The 14,442-nt window shown below is 52.2% G+C and overlaps 1 protein-coding gene across 10 annotated transcripts in view; it reads left to right on the plus strand.

The window, feature by feature from the left end:
- The window catches only part of MAP4 (microtubule associated protein 4), a 135,881-nt gene that overhangs the window by 16,239 nt on the left and 105,200 nt on the right, over positions 1-14,442 (plus strand). For 9 of the 10 annotated variants that reach the window (XM_068146120.1, XM_068146117.1, XM_068146116.1 and 6 more), the window contains exon 2: positions 8,918-8,971. The exons of the other annotated variant lie outside the window; for it this stretch is intronic. The gene's annotated coding sequence lies outside the window, so the exon portion shown is untranslated. The remainder of the gene's footprint in view (positions 1-8,917; positions 8,972-14,442) is intronic. 10 annotated transcript variants of the gene reach the window in all.

The raw sequence follows: 14,442 nt of genomic DNA on the forward strand, positions 1-14,442 counted from the left end.
AGCAGAACTGCTGCTGCCTGGTGAGGCCTCAGCTGCAGTGCTGGGACCAGTTCTGGGCTCCCCAGTTCAAGAGAGGGAACTACTGGAGAGAGTCCAGTGGAAGCTGAGAAGCTAAGGGGCCTGGAGCATCTCTGTGAGGAAGAAAGGCTGGGAGCCTTGGGACTGTTGAGCCTGGAGAAGAGCAGCCTGAGAGGATCAGCCCAGGACACCACTGGCTCTAGGCTGTCAGTGCTCAGTGCCAGCTCATGTCCAGCTTTGCACTCCCCTGCACTCCAAGTCCTTCTCCACAGGCCTGGGGTCCACCTAGTCTGGATCTGTGCTTAGGGTTGACCCAACCCATGTTCAGGGCGCTGCCCTTAACTTGTTGAACCTCAGGAGGTTCACTCAGACCCATTTCTCCAACTTGCCCAGGTCCCTTTGGATGGATCCTGTCCCTCAGGAGCGTCACCTGCAGCACTCAAGTTGGTGTCACCATGTCTAACCATGTGCCATCACAGTGTCTTATGGCAGGGTTGAGCAAAAGTCTGGTGAATGGTCTTCCCCTGGAGTGCTCTGCAGCCATCTTCTGCAGGGCCACTGAAGAGCCTCTCTGTGTCCAATTCACCATTCCATGGATCTTGTCTCAGATCTTGGAACAATTTGTCTCTCTGTTCTGGTTGAAGGCAGCTGTCTGCACCTTGTTGTAACCTGCCATCACTTGATTATGGGTACAGAGACTCCATCCCACTTCTCCACGCTGCAATGAACAGATCTGGCTTTGGAGGCAGTTGTGTAATGGCAATTAGTGGTGTTCTTCTGGTCCACTCAGTTTCTTGTTGGCTTGAGCAACTTTTCTCTTTAGAAACCTCAATGACTTTTCCACAGTTAGAGTTATAGAGTCACAGAATTGTTTAGTTTGGCAAAGACCTTGGAGATCATTGAGTCAGGACCATTAACCCAGGACTGCCAGGTCACCAGTAAACCACAGCCCTTGGCACCACATCTGCTCAGGGTGCTAAGACTGATGGAAACCCTCAAATCTTTTGTCAGGTAGGCTTCTATAAGCCTTGGCAATGTGATCTGCCAGCTGCAGGGCAGATAACTGGGTGTTAGTGATCTCTAAACCCTATCTGGCTGCACCTCTCTGACCCTTATCTCCCCTTCTTCCCTTTCACCAGGTGTGGGTATCGCTTGCTGCCTGCACCTGACAGGACAAATCCACTCCTGCTTGCTCTGATTTTAGCTGAGTCTTAAATGATGCTGCCATGGGATCAGTAATGGGAGAAGGTTTGCTTCCTTTTGCTTCCCTGCACCACTTCATGCCCAAGTGCTGGCTTCTGGGAGCTGTGGAGAGGTTGGTGTCTGTGGTGCAGATCACTTAGAGCTGTCCTCACTTCTTAGCCTGCCTTAACCCAAGGTGCCATCACTAGCTGGGCCAGGAGAATTGAGGGTTGGGCACTGGCCCTGCAGAGGAGGGGGGGAAATGTGTCAAGAAGGGTCCAGTCCCTTTTCAGTGCTGTCCTGTGGTAGGAAAAAGGACAGTGGATGCAAACTGGAACCCATGAAGTTCCACCTCAACATGAGGAAAAAATCCTTTGCTGTGAGGGTATTGGAGCCCTGAAGCTGTTGAGCCTGGACAAGAGCATCCTGAGAGGGGATCCTCTCAATGCACAGGAAGAGCTAAAGGGTGAGACTCTACTGCTGTCTACAACTGCCTCAAAGGAGGTTGGAGCCAGGTGGGGGTTGGTCTCTTCCCACATGTAACATGTGACAGGACAAGAGGAAACAGCCTTGAATTGTGCCAGGGGAGGTTCAGGTTGGATAGGTGGAAAAGGGAAAGAGGTCCAGTTCAGAATCCCCATCCATGGAGGGGTTTCAGATGTGTGCAGATGTAGTGCTGAGTGCCATGGTTTGGTGGTGACATGGCCTAAACAATTGTAATTCTGTGATAAGAGGCAGCAACACTTTCATGTGATGAGGAGCTCATCCCTTGCATGCAGGAAGGATCAAAGAGATTGCTTTGCTTTCCTAAGGGGCACAAAGAGCAAGGCAGGGGAATAAATAAGCACCCCTAGATAAGGAGGGTGGGAAGACCTCAGTGCTTTCCACAAATCCCTGCAAGGAGGTTGTAGCCAGGTGGGGTCGGTCTCTTCTCCCTAACATCAGGTGGTAGGAGAGGAAATGGCCTGAAATTGTGCCAGGGAGATTTAGATGAGACATGAGGAACAGTTTCTTTGCTACAGGAGTGGTCAGGCATTGGAACAGGCTCCCCAGGGAGGTGCTAGAGTCACCATCCCTGGAGGTGTTCAGGAGATGTGTGGACATGGCACTTGGGGACATGGTTTGATGGCCATGGTGGTGTCAGGTTGGTGGTTGGACCTGATGATCCTGGGGGCCTCTTCCAGCCCAACCAGTTCTGTGATCACACTGCTGCTGAAGGGCTCCCCTGCTCAGATCCCTGTGGCTGCTGTCAGGACACCTGATCCTGCCTCACCCACTCCATTACCTGCACACACACGAGCTCCACAGCTTGGCTTCCAGGCCTGTGTGTCTCTGTTACAGAAACCAGAGATGGAGCTGAGCAGAAAGGCTCTGGAGGGGAGGAGCAGCAGGCCCGGGGTCAGAGCAGCCAGAAGGGAGCTTATTAGAAACACCTAACACCCCTCATTAGTCAGGGGTGAGCAGAAGCGGCCCCAGGGCACGTCACACCTCAGCTGTTTCTTGGAGGAGATGAAAGGAGGAGAGCAATGTTTCCTTGTGCTGCAGGAGGGGAGATGGAAGTGATAATTCATAGCATTACAAACTGGGTTGGGTTGGGAGAGACCTTAAAGATCATCCAGTTGCAAGCCCCTGTGCCGTGGGCAGGGACAGCTCCACTAGCCTAGGTCGCCCAAGGCCTCATCCAACCTGGCCTTGAACACCTCCAGGGAGGGGACATCCAGGACCTCCCTGGGCAACCTGTTCCTGTGCCTCACCATCCTTCTGGGCAAGAATTTCTTCCTTGTGGCCTCATCTCAATCCGGCTTCTGCCACTTTGAAGCCATCACCCCATCCTGGCATTCCATGCCTTTGTACAGTGTCCCTCTCCAGCTCTCCCGGAGCCCTTTTCTGATACTGGAAGGCTGCTCTAAGGTTTCCTGGAATCCTTCTCTTCTGCAGGCTGAACAGCCCCAAATCCCTCAGCCTGTCCTCATGGGAAGTGCTCCAGTCCTCTGATCATCTTTGTGGCCTCCTCTGGACCTGCTCCAACAGGTCTGTGTCCTCCTTGCACTGGGGGCACCAGAATGCCAAAGCCTGTTCCCACTTCAGTCACAGCTCAACTGTTGCCTCAGGTGTTTGGTGCTCCTTTTCCTAACGGAATTTGGAGACCATTTCTGTTCATTAAAAACACCTCTCTGATCTCCTCCAGCCAAGGAGATTGCAGCTAGTTGGCCTGTCCATGTGTGGAAGACAGGAGTCAGAGTGGGTTGCTATTGATTAGCTGGAGAATTCCTGAATAGCTTTATTTTTAGCTGGGATTTGGCTGGGCTGCAGGCTTCCCACTTAATGAATTGTTCCAAAAATGAATACTTCAGAAGAGGATTACACTTGAATGTGGAAGACACGTCTCCTCCTGCATCAGTGCTCCTGGAAGTGGGCAGGGATCAGCATTCTCCTCCAGCCTGTGTGTGGTGAATCCAAAGGAGCAAGGCTTTCAGTGGAGCTACTCATCCAGGCAGGAAGCTGGAGGTGCTTTGGGAGTGCATCACCAAGAGCTAATTTTAGCTGATTTCAGCTAGTTTTGTCCTGCTAGCAGCAGAATTCTTCAGCTGTGAGGAGACACTTGGGGGCTTGCTGCAATTGCTTGCTTTCTCTTTTTTTATTCTGTTGAGATTCTGCTGAAGGAGTTGGGGCTGATGAGCCTGGAGAAGAGAAGGCTCCAGGGAGACATTCTGGTGGCCTTCCAGTACCTAAAAGGGGCTACAGGAGAGCTGGAAAGGGACTTTTTATAAGGGCTTGTAGTGACAGGATAAGGGGCAATGGCCTTGAGCTGGAAGAGGGGAAATTCAGACTGGAGATCAGGGAAAACTTCTTTCCAGTGAGGGTGGTGAGACACTGGAACAGGTTGCCCAGGGAGTTTGGGGATGTCCTCTCCCTGGAGGTGTTCAAGGCCAGGCTGGATCCTTGAGCAACTTGGTCTAGTGAAAGGTGTCCCTGCCCATGGTGGGGGGGAAGCTGCATGATATTTAAGGTCCCCTCCAACCAAAACCATTCTATCATAGAACACCATGGGCTGGAGGGGACCTCCAGAGATCATTGAGTTCAACAACCCCACAAAGCAGGACCACTTAGGGCAGGTCACACAGGAATGTATCCAGAGAAGGAGACTCCACAACATCTGAGCAGCCTGGGACAGGCTTCCAGCACCCTCACAGTAACGTCTTTCCTCATGGTGAGATGGAATTTCCTGTGATTGAATTCACATCCATTGGCCCTTGTCCTGTCACTGGGTATCACTGAAGAGCCTGGCTCCATCCTCCTGACAGCCACCTTTCAGATATTTGCAGGCATTGATAAGGTCCCTTCTCAGCCTTCTCTTCTCCAGAGCAGCAGGTTGAGGGAGTTTCTCCTTGCCCTCTGTTCTTTCCTACTGAGGCCACATGTGGAGGACCTGGAGCATCTCTGTGAGGAGGAAAGGCTGAGAGCCCTGGGGCTGCTGAGCCTGGAGAAGAGCAGCCTGAGAGGAGATCTGCTGAGTGCTCAGCAAGAGAGAAAGGGTGGGGGGCAAGAGGATGGAGCCAGACTCTTGTCAGTGGTGCCCAGTGACAGGACAAGGGACACAAACTGGAACCCAGGAGGTTCCATCTGAAGATGAGGAGAAACTTATTTGGTGTGAGGGTGCTGGAGTCCTGTCTCAGACTGTCCAGACAAATTATGTAGTCTCCTACCCTGGAGAGCTTCCAAAGCCACCTGGCCATTGTGATCCTGGGCAAGCTGCTGTGGGTGCTCTGCTTTGGCAGGGGGTTGGACTGGGTGATCTCCAGAGGCCCCTTCCAACCCCACCATGCTGTGGTTCAGGGAATCTGTACCACAGCTGATGCTCTTCCACTGTCCTCACACTCTTTTGTTCTACTCTATCTGACCAAAGGCCACTGGCTGATGAGCCTTAGATCTTCAAGAGCATTTCTTGCACTGTCCAGGCTTTCAGGATCATTCTGGAAGGTCCTTGGTTGGTCCTTGACGCTGGTGATTTGGCAACCCCTGAGTCACTCTTCCAACTTTCCAGAAGCAGCCATCTTTGGTTTCATTTATTCAAATTGCTCTTGACAGCTGAGACTCCACTGCACCATGAACAGCTACACTTGTGCAGCTGCTTATTTACTGTCTGCCTATGTGAACCATGCTGGGCTTTCACTTTGTCAACCTCAATTCCTGCAGAAGACTCTTTTTATTCCAGCCTGTCCCCTTTAATTAGGGTTGCATGTGGGTATTGCTGAAGAGTATCTGCTTGCTTTACAGTGTAGGACTTTTCTTCATCATGCAAAGATGATTCAAGGGCTGGAGCACCTCTGCTATGAGGATAGGCTGAGGGAGCTGGAGAAGTGAAGAACCCAGGGGCACCTTACAGCTGCCTTCCAATACCTAAAGGGATCCTACAGGAAGGCTGCAGAGGGACTTTTCATGAGGGTGTCTAGTGACAGGACAAGGGGGAATGATTTTAAGCTGAGGGACAGTAGGTTTAGACTGGATATTAGGATGAAGCTCTTCAGTATGGGAGTGGTGAGATTCTGGAATAGGTTGGCCAGAGTGGTTGTGGATGCCCTCTCCCTAGAGGTGGTCTGGGGCAGGTTGGATGAGGCCTTGGATAGCCGTGTCTAGCTGAGGGGTATGCCTGCCCATGGCAGAGAGGTTGGAGTAGATAGTCTCTGAGGTCCCTTACAATCCAAACTATTCTGATTCCCTCTGCTACCTGCATTTGGGGTGGCTGATCTCTTTCTCCAGGTGGTAAGAGCTGAGTGAGTAGCAGCAGAATTTGCCTTGCTGAAAGGTCCTCTAGAAGATTTTAGAACCACAGAATTTTTTGGGTTGGAAAAGCCCTTTAGGATCACTGAGTCAGTCTAACTGTGACCATTGAACCATGTCCCCAAGGGCCATGTCCATACATTTCTTGAACACCTCCAGGGATGGGGACTCCCCCACCTCCCTGGGCAGCTCATTGCAGTGCCTAAGCACTCTTAGAGGAAAGCCTTCCCTGGACTCTTGCAGTTGGTGGAACTACATCTTGTGCTTTGAAGACTTGAAATTATCAGCCTGACTCAAGTGCTTCCCTTCTCTCATGGGAGAAGCTCTCAGAGCCTAGATCCAAATGTCCAAGCAGTCTCTTTCAAATGCTACCAGCTTTATCTGAGATGCCTCTTACAAGTGTGGGAACAGGAGTTTGGGGCTACACAAAAATTCATTGAACACTTGGCAGTGGCACACGTGAAGATAAAAAGTCCATCTCATATTCTTGAAGCAAGCCTTGGTTCAGGATCTTGGTGAGCTCAGGTGGAGGCAAGGAGATGAGCTAGGAGCTCTGAAGGCAGCTTTCTTGGTGTCAGGTTGTTCTAGGTATCTTGCTGCTGGCATTATTCCTCTAGGAAAGGGCTGGGATGCAAATCTGAGATGCATTTCCTCACTACAGGAAAGGCACTGAGGTGCTGGAGCATGTCCAGGGAAGCTGGTGAAGGGTCTGGAGAACAGGTCTTGTGAGAAGCAGCTGATGGAACTGGAGGCTTTGAGGCTGGAAAAAAGGAGGCTGAGGGGAGACCTTCTGGCTCTCTGCAAGTGCCTGCAAGGAGGCTGGAGCCAGGTAAGGGTTGTTCTCCTTAGTATCAGGTGATAGAATGAGAGGAAATGGCCTGAAATGGTGCTACGGGCAGTTTGGGCTGGACATGAGGAACAATTTCTTTCCTGCAAGAGTGGTCAGGGACTGGAGCAGGCTGCCCAGGAAGGTGGTAGAGTCACCATCCCTAGAGGTGTTCAGGAAAGGTATGGACATGGCACTTGGGGACATGGTTTGATGGCCATGGTGGTATTGGGCTGATAGTTGGCCTGGATGATCTTAGAGGTCTTCTCCAACCCAAACAATTCCATGACTCTTAGGATTACTCTCCAGGTTCCATGGCTACCTTGTGTTTGTAGCTCAGGGTTCACGAGGCTCTGATCTTGCTTTGCATGAGGAACACTGCCACTGCACTGGGGCCATTCTACTTACCTCTGCATCTCCAGTCCTCTTCCTACTCCCTGCAGAGCTGAGAAGGGGGCTGTTTAAAGGAGGCTCCATATCCAGAGGCTGGGACATGATGTGTGAAGGGTGAGAGACAACAGGAAACTCAACCATCCAGCAGCTTTCTGTCTGAGGAGGTGGAAACAGGGGAATTAGGGATGAGCAAACAGCAAGTGGTGCTGGCTTAGGAACAGAGGAGCACGAAAGGCATCTGACACCACGAAGGGCACGCTGTCCATGTTGTAAACTCCATTGCTCTGAAGTGCATCCCACTGCTGGAGTGGGAGTGACAATCCTGAGCAGAGCTGGAGGCTTGCTCTACAGCCTTGCTCTTCAGTGGAGCAGCAATGTGAACACAGCCTGAGATCAGCACTGCTCACCAAGCACCGAGGCACTGGGGCCTGAGAGGGGCCAGCCACCAGCGTTTGGTGAGGTGGATGGGGGAGCCTGTTTAGAAGGGCCTGTGGTGACAGGATGAGGGGCAATGTTTTGAAACTGGAGCGGGGGAGATTTGGGTTGGACATTGAGAGGAAGCTCTTCCCAATGAGAGTGGTGAAATACTGAAACAGGTTGCTCAAGGATGTGGTTGAAGCCCCATCCCTGGAGACGTCCAAGATCAGACTTGATGTGTCCCTGGGCATCCTGATCTAGTTGGAGGTGTCTGTGCTGACTTCAGGGGGGTTGGACAAGATGAGCTTTGAAGGTCCCTTCCAACACAATTGCATCTGTGAATGGGAATCCTGTGCAGAAAGCAGGCTGAAGTTAGGAGAAGCCTTGAAATATTTGGTGATAAAAGTGCAAGGAGCTTGGGAACCAGAAGAGCTGAGGAACAAGAACAACTAGTGTGGGATGTGCAGCTGGATGAGATGGGGCTAGGAGATGTGCTGGGGCTGTGTGCACACCAGGCACCACCTGTTTGCTGATAGCACAGGCAAGATAAAGAGTGGGTGAGGTGTGGGATGGAAATGAAATGAGAGATGGCTTCTCCTCCTCTTCCTCCAGGAGCATGTGGGTTTTCTCCTTCTCTTGGAGTGGCCTAAATCTGCCCTCCTCAAGCTCAAAGCCATTGCTCCTTGTCCTGTCACTACAAGCCCTTGTGAAACATCCCTCTCCAGCTCTCCTGAAGCCCCTGCAGGTACTGGAAGGCTGCTATTAGGTCTCCCCAGAGCCTTCTCTTTCCCATGCTGAACAGTCCCAGCTCTCTCAGTCTGTCCCCATAGGAAAGGTTCTCCAGCCTCTGATCATCTCATGGCCTCCTCTGAACCCACTCCAGCAGTTCCATGTCCCTCTCATGCTGGGAGCACCAGAACTGGTCACAGTGCTGCAGGTGGGGTCTCACCAGGACAGAGCAAAGGGGCAGAATCACCTCCCTCATCCTGCTGGTGATGCTCCTCATGATGCAGCCCAGGACATGGTTGGCTCTGGGCTGGCAGCAACCATTGCTGCCTCATGTTGGGTTTGTCATCAGCCAACACCCCCAAGTCCTTCTCCTCCAGGCTGCTCTTGATGACAGCTAGATCTTGTGTTCCTGTCAGAGCTGCCTTGGACACTGTGGTGGGACTTGAGCAGAACTCCTCAAGTTTTACTTGAGTAAGGCAAATTATCTCCTAGGCAGCCCTAACAACTGAGGCCCAAGTGGTCTGTGACCTTGTGGCTGCCTCTCAGTTGTGCCCTCTTTGTGTCTTGCAGATAAGCAGCTTCTGAGGCCTGCCGGACCCGCTGAAGGGAGCACCTGCATTTGAGGTATGAGCCCTCCTGGGGGGCAGCACTGCCCTGGGGCTGAGAGCCCAAACCACCTCTCCTTGGAAAGAGTGGTTCTGCAATGACAGAAGCTCTGAGGGCAGCTGGGGAGCAAAGCTGTGGCAGAGCAGTTGTACCTGGCTGGGACAAGCAGAGGGTTAGATGGGCTCTGGCATGAATCTGTCTTTGTTTGGAAGCTGTTTCATGAGCAAGCAGGAGGGCCTGGCTCTCACATCACCAACAGGCAATGTTTCCTTCCCAGGCTTCCAGCAAATCCTTTCATCACCTCTTGTAGCCAGAGACTTGAGTAACAGAATCCCAGAATGGTGGGGGTGGGAAATCACAGAATGGGGGTGGGGGGGGAAATCTGGGTATCATCCAGTCCAAGCCCCTGACAAGGCAGAGTCACCTAGAGAAGGTCATACAGGAACATGTCCAAGTTGGGTTTGGAATCTTTCCAGAAATGGAGACTCCACCACCTCTCTGGGCAGCCAGCTCCAGCACCCTTCAATTCAAGAAGTTCCCCCTCATGTTTAGATGGAGCTTCTCATGTTCCAGTTTGTGCCCATTAATTACCCCTTGTACTGTCACTGGGCACCACTGAGTAAAGCCTGGTCCCATCTTCCTGCCATCCACCCTTTCAGTATTGATCTGCATTGATGATATCTCCCTTCAGGCTGCTCTTCTCCAGACTCAAAAGCCTCAACTCTGTGTGTCTTCATCACAGAGATGTTCCAGGTGCTCACACAAGGTATTCTAGTGAAGGAATTGCAATTAATTCATGATGTTTGTGTGGACTGAGGGTCCCAATGTCTTCTGCATTGTGGTTAGATTATTTTTTACCCTGAGGGTGGTGAGAGCCTGGCCCAGGTTGCCCAGAGCGGTGGGAGATGCCCCATGCCTGGAACCATTGCAGGTCAGGTTGTTTGATGCTCTGAGCAACCTGCTTTAGTTGCAGATGTCCCTGCTGACTGCAGGGGGTTGGACTGACTGAGCTTTGGAGGTCCCTTCCCACCCCAACCATTCCTTGATTCCATATTTGTAAGGACTGAGGGACCCAAGTGCCTCCTGCACTGCAGTTTGATTGTTGTGACAGTGGTTGGCTTCATGGTTGGACTTGGTCTTAAAGGTCTCTTCCAACCAAAAGCATCCTGTGATTGTTCTCAGGCTGTGCCTATTTCTTCAAGTCCTGGCAGCCTCTTGACTCCACTCATTCATGCTCCTTTTGCCATTACCTAGAAGTATTCCAGGATGGAATGCGGTGGAACACAGGGCCCAGGCTCAAAGAGAGCTGCAGGAGCTGTTCCTGTGGCTCTGGCAGCAATATCCAGTGAGTCCTGGCTGTCAGGAGTGCAGAGGAGTCACCTGGCTGCAGTTCAGTCACAGCTGGTTTCAGCTCACCAACTGTGTCAGATAAAATGTTCTCAAACTGTCTGGAGGTGACAGTAGCCTCACATGTCTCCTGCAGCTGTTACGAGTATAGGATCAGCTCTGTTCCTAAAATGCCTTTTTTAGTCTCCTCAAGTGTCAGGTGCAGAGAACACCCCCAAGGTGCAAGGTCCTGCCTCTCCAGAGGGGCAGATTCATAGATTGATGGAATCCTAGAACTGTTTGGGTTGGAAGGGTCCTTAAAGGTGATGCAGTTCCAGCCCCCTTGCCACGGGCAGGGACACCTCCCACTGGCCCAGGTTGCTCAAGGCCTCATCCAGCCTGGCCTTGAACACCTCAGAGAGGGGACATCCACAGTCTGCCTGGGCAACCTGTTCCAGTGTCTCACCACCCTCACTGCAAAGAATTTCTTCCTTGTCTCCAGTCTAAATCTGCCCTCTCCCAGCTCAAAGCCATCTCCCTTTGTCCTGTCATTCCCAGCCCTTGTCAAAAGGGCTCTCCTGAAGCCCCTGCAGGTACAGGAAGGCTGCTATTAGGTCTTCCTGGAGCCTTCTCTCTTCTATGCTGAACAGCCCCAGCTCCCTCAGTCTGTCCCCATAGGAGAGGTTCTCCAGCCCTCTGCTCATCTTTGTGGCCTCCTCTGGACCCACTCCAGCAGCTCCATGTCCCTCCCATGCTGGAGACCCCAGAACTGGATGCAGTGCTGCAGGTGGGGTCTCATGTAACGCTCAGGATGTGACTGGAGGCAGGCTGGGGCAGCCCCACCACCCCTTGTTTATGCTGTGGCCTGTGGCTCCCTGCCAAACCATCTTAAGTCCTTCTCTAAAAGCTGTTTGACTAAAAGCCAGAGAAGATGGCTTATCTCCTCTGGCAGGGGAGGGGTGGGCTTTTTGCTGTGGCCTGGATTGATAGAGCTAAAGAGGTCATGGGAGGTGGACTGTCATCTTCTGCAGGGAGGGAGTGCTGCCTGCAGCTGAGATGACACAGGAGTGGAAGTGCCCCTCCTGCATGTTCTCTTTCCCCTCCCTTTCCATTGCACTTGTCTTTGACCACCATGGTTTAAGAAGGACATGGATCGGGTCCAGAGCGGGTCATGAAGATGATCAGATGGCTGGAGCACCTCCCCTGTGAGGACAGGCTGAGAGAGTTGGGTCTGCTCTGCCTGGAGGAGAGAAGGCTCCAGGGAGACTTTAAGGCTGCATTTGAATATCTGAAGGGGAGCTACAAGAAGGCTGGGGAGAGACTGTTCAGAAGGGCCTGTGGTGATAGGACAAGGGGCAATGGTTTGAAGATGGAGCAGGGGAGATTTAGGTTGGACATGAAGAGGAAGCTCTTCAGTATGAGTGATGGGATGCTGGAACAGGTAGCCCAGGGGGGTGGTGGAGGCCCCATCCATGGAGATCTTCAAGATCAGACTGGATGTGGCCCTGGGCAGCCTGAGCTAGTTGGAGGTGTCCCTGCTGACTGCAGGGGGATTGCACAAGATGAGCTTTGAGGGTCCCTTCCAACCTGATGCATTCTGTGAATCTGTTTTAACATTTTCCAGACTCTGGGGGTGTCTGGAATGGATTTCAGACTTCAGCTGACTTGGTTGTTCACTTCCAAGCTGTCCAAGGGGATGAGTTGCTGTGTTCACCTTTTCCTTCTCTGCTGCACAAAAAGGAGCATTAGAGAGTGAGCTGCTGCAGAGTCCCAGGGATGGTGGAGTGGTACTTCATGGTACCTCTCAACACATGTTGTTCTGTGCCTTCAGGACATGGACCCCACACAGGTGTTTCCCACAGGCTGTATTCAGCAGCTCACAATGCTTCCTGGAGTCATTTAGCTGGGAACATTCCATCCATTTTCATTGGCTGCCCTGGAGGAATAAAGGCAACTTCCTCCCAGTTTCCTCCTTTGGAGGAGCCCAAGAGAGGAGGCAGGATGGAGGAGGTGTTTGTGTGAGTCTGGTGCTGGCTGGGTCTTGTGGGATGACCTGAGGGAGAAATACGTTGGGATCTTTACAGAGCAGGGACCTGTGCAGCTTGAATTTTCACTCAGAAATTCACTTCTCCCATGAGGCCATGATGAGAGAGTTGGGGCTGTTCAGCCTGGAGAAGAGAAGGCTCCAGGGACACTTTAGAGTAGCCTTCCAGTACCTGAAGGGGGCTACAGGAGAGCTGGAGAGGGATTTTGTGCAAAGGCATGGAATGAGAGGATGAGGTGTGATGGAAGACGGATTGAGAGTAGACTTTAGGAGGAAATTCTTCCTCATGAGGGTGGTGAGGCACTGGAACAGGCTGCCCAGAGAAGCTGCAGAGGCTCCCAGCCTGACAGTGGTGAAAGCCAGGTTGGATGAGTTTACTCCACAGAATCATGGGGTTGGGACAGGCCTTTAAGCTCATCCAGTCCAACCATTCTCTAAATCTGCCAAGGCTGATGCTAAACTAGGTCCCTCAGCACCACAGCCCTGCCTCTTCTCAGCCCCTCCAGGGATGGGGATGTTGCTCTTTCTTTCCCCCAAACTCACCATTTGTGTTCTAACCCAACCCTTGCTCCTCAGGCCCCCCTGGAGGTGTTTGTTGTCAAGGGCACGGAAACATAAATACAATAGTGGTGGAGCTGCTGCAGCTACTCCCTTCCTCCTCCGCTGGCTTCCTGCAGATGTTTTGGAAGGACAAATCTGTTCTTCTCCATTAATTCATTGTAGAAATGAGTCTTCTGTCCCCTGTGGCTTCCCCCTCAGACCCCAAACACCCAGGGTGTGAGCAAAGAGAAGCAAGGACTTTTGAGTCTTCAAGGGCAGGTGTGGGGCCTTGCCCCTGGGAGGAACAAGCCCCTGCGCCAGTGCAGCTGCTGGGAAGCAGCTCCACAGAGAGGGAGTGCTGGGAAGCAAGTTGCCCAAGAGCCAGTATATGCCTTTCATGGCCAAGAAGGCCAATGGTCCCCTGGGGAGCATGAAGAGTGTGGTCAGCAGGCCGAGGGAGATTCTCCTCCTCCTCTGCTCTGCCCCAGCGAGGCCACCTCTGGAGTCCTGGGTCCAGTTCTGGGCTCCCAAGTTCAGGAGAGACAGGGAACTACTGGAGGGAAGTCCAGGGAGTCTGGGAAGCTGCTGAGGGACCTGGAGCATCTCTGTGAGAAGGAAAGGCTGAGAGCCCTGGTCTCCTCTCCCTAGTATCAGGTGATAGAATGAGAGGAAATTGCCTGAAATTGTGCCAGGGGAGTTTTAGGTTGAAGATGAGGAAAAATTTCCTTGCTGTAATAGTGGTCAGGGACTGGAGCAGGCTGCCCAGGGAGGTGCTGGAGTCACCATCCCAGGAGGTGTTCAAGAAACATGTGGCCAGGGCACCTGGTGGCATGGTTTGATGGCCATGGTGGAGTTGGGTTGATGGTTGGACCTGATGATCCTAGAGGGCTTTTCCAACCCAAACAATTCCATGACTATGATCTTCAGCTGCCCAGGTCTGCCTTGCATAACCTGTCACTTTCAATGTCTCCCACATCTCCATCCTGCACTAATGCTGCTCCCTTTTCTGGTGGGAGTTGCTCTGTGATGCTCTTATGGCTCTTGGCCAACTGCATGACTGAACTTAGCTCAAGAAAAATCCCTGGGATCCTCTCTAAGAATAACCATCATGTGAGAGCAGGAGTGGTTCCCTGCTTGGGGAGAATTAAACTGGGCTGCTGCTGGGAGGGATGGCAGCAGCTTAAGGGCCAGGCTGGCATCCCTTGGGCTCAAAGGAATAAGCTGCAAGGCCAGAGGAAGCAAAAGGGGCTGGCACCTAACCTTTGGCTTGGTGGAGTTTGTCAGTCTGGGATGACATCATGCTTTTGGAATGTGCTGGGTTTAGAGTTCAAGAGTCTGATAAATGCCCTTGTGAAGGAGACAGCAATATGTTTGTGTTAACTTCTTGTCTAGCAGAGCTGCTTACTGGGCTTGCAGCTTAAATACCTGGTAATGACCCAAAGGGACCTGGGCAGGCTGGGAAAGTGGAACCATGTGAACCTCCTGAGGTTCAACAAGGCCAAGTCCAACGTCCTGCACGTGGGTGTGAGCTTGTATCAATCCAGGCTGGGGATGAAGGGCTGGAGAGCAGCTCTGTGGA

Source organism: Melanerpes formicivorus, unplaced genomic scaffold (assembly GCF_026170545.1).
Source record: "Melanerpes formicivorus ecotype bairdi unplaced genomic scaffold, bMelFor1.0.p_v2 SCAF_13, whole genome shotgun sequence".
NCBI classification, from domain to species: domain Eukaryota; kingdom Metazoa; phylum Chordata; class Aves; order Piciformes; family Picidae; genus Melanerpes; species Melanerpes formicivorus.